At 34.9% G+C, this 2,330-nt stretch overlaps 1 pseudogene; it reads left to right on the plus strand.

Annotated features, from left to right (window-relative positions):
• Positions 1–334: 334 nt before the first annotated feature.
• LOC147791434 (14 kDa proline-rich protein DC2.15 pseudogene) lies at positions 335–745 on the plus strand (annotated as a pseudogene).
• Positions 746–2,330: the final 1,585 nt, after the last annotated feature.

The following is a 2,330-nucleotide window of genomic DNA, read 5'->3' on the forward strand; positions in this document are numbered from 1 at the left end:
TAGATTATGATCTATTACCCACTTGTCTGGAAGGGTTCTATCAAATATTATTTTCCAACCATACAAACCACAATAATTTATTTTAAAAAGTATTTGATATCGTATTATCGAACATCACTTCGTCTAGTTTGTAGGCCATTTGACATTTTTATAATACTTTAAAAAAGACAAACTAATTAAAAACCCATCTCTCAAATCAATTCCACAAAACCTAATAAAGTAACTGAAAGAATACAACAAATTCCCAAACCCCATTTATAAAAACCCTAACCCTTCTCATAATTCTTCACAAGCCATAGCACAAACCTACAAACCCTTCAATATCTCTCCACCAATGGCTTCCAAACTCTCTTCACCCATTGCCCTCCTCCTCCTCCTCAACCTCCTCTTCTTCACTATGGTCAGCTCAACCTATGTCCCTTGCCCACCGCCGCCACCCAAACCCCACAAGCCCACCCCGTCAAGGCAGCAACCATCACTCCCCAAGTGCCCCAGGGACACCCTGAAGCTTGGCGTCTGCGCCGACTTGCTGGATGATCTAGTGCACTTAGTGATCGGCTCACCACCAAAATCCCCATGCTGCACCCTAATCCAAGGCCTTGTTGACCTGGAAGCTGCTGTGTGCCTTTGCACTGTGGTGAAGGCCAGAGCCTTGGGTCTCAAGATTGACCTCTTAGTTTCCCTCAGCTTGCTTTTGAACTATTGTGGAAAGAAGGTTCCGTCCGGCTTCCAAAGCCCTGCTTAAAACCAAATCCTTTCATTTCCGTTTCTTGTTTCTTCTTCAATTTTCCATTTCAATGTCGTGTTTAAATAATCAGTTTGGTCGTACGTCGTGTTATGATGGGTTTGGAAATCTTCTCAGAATTCCACCATCATTTTATAGTTTCATTACAATGCAATGTAACATAATGGTACCTAGTTTTTTTTCAAATGAACAACGTTGTTCGTCTATTCTTGTACCTTATTACAAATTTGTCGATGCATATGTTTGAAACCTCAAATCTTGTTTCACCTGTGTCACTTGCATGAAATCATAATAAACCCTTAACTTCAAAGTTTTCATGACGAAAAATTAAAGAGAGTAATATTAACACTCAAGTTTTAAATGACAATGTTGTTGAAAAATGTAGAGACCTCAATTTAATGAAAATATGGATGTCAGTGTAACAGCCCAAGTAGATATTATCCGTTTGGAATCGTTATGTATCGCCGTCAGCCTTACGGTTTTAAAACATGTTTGTTAGGGAGAGGTTTTCACATTCCTATAAAGAACGCTTCGTTCTCCTCTCCAACTGAAGTGGGATCTCACAATCCACCCCCTAGAGGGCCAGCGTCTTTGTTGGCACACCGTTCGGTGTCTGGCTGTGATGCCATTTGTAATAGCCTAAGCTCACCGTTAGCAGGGATTATCTACTTTGGCCCGTTACGTATCGCCGTTAGTCTAACAGTTTTAAAATGTGTCTGTGAGAGATGTTTCTACATTACTTTAAGAAATGTTTCGTTCTCTTTTTCAACCGACGTGAGATCTCATAGTCCATGGGAACTTTTGAAAAATTTATGAGAATATTTAAACCGTCGTATAAGAATTTACTCTTCTAAACGAGGAAGAGGGTTATTATTAAAATTATGTGTTGATATTTTTATTAAATATAAGGTCCATTTTATACAATATGATTAAAAAGTGGATTTGGTGGACAATGTTAGATATCGACATATTAATGAAAAAAGAATACAATGGTCCGTGTCAATACTCTCGGTCACGGTCAATGAAAAGCAAATTGTAGAGATAATTGCTACATTTTTCTTTTTCTTTTCTTTATTTATTTATTTAATTATTTATAGAAACAATTTTAATTTCAATTTTGAAGAAGACGACGAATAATTCGTGGTTCACTAAGCTGGACAATTAATTTTTTTTTTCTAATAATTATTTATTACAACCTTTTCATAATTTTTGAATTGTTATCCATTATACTTCATATTAATTACATCATCATATGCCTCTTTTATCTCGAGTCAATGATAAGTATTTTAATATATTTAAAATTGTAAAATAGGTTTTTTTTTTATTATTATTAATTTAATTTATTAGTATTTTTTTCAAAATTATCTATTGATATTGACATTTCCATAAAATCGAGACTTCCATATTTTAAACATTAATGTTAAGTAACTAATTTTGATATCTAACCTAAGGGCTATAACTTGAATAGAAAATGCAACTATCATACCTTCATTCTCTTAGCCTATATAGTGACCCTACATGGTTGTCTTGCCTTCATCTAAAAAAATTAGCACTTGGTTTGATAATTTAAAAAAATATTCAGTAA

The sequence above is a fragment of the Cucurbita pepo genome, chromosome 8, assembly GCF_057944985.1.
Source record: "Cucurbita pepo subsp. pepo isolate OVF chromosome 8, ASM5794498v1, whole genome shotgun sequence".
NCBI lineage: Eukaryota > Viridiplantae > Streptophyta > Magnoliopsida > Cucurbitales > Cucurbitaceae > Cucurbita > Cucurbita pepo.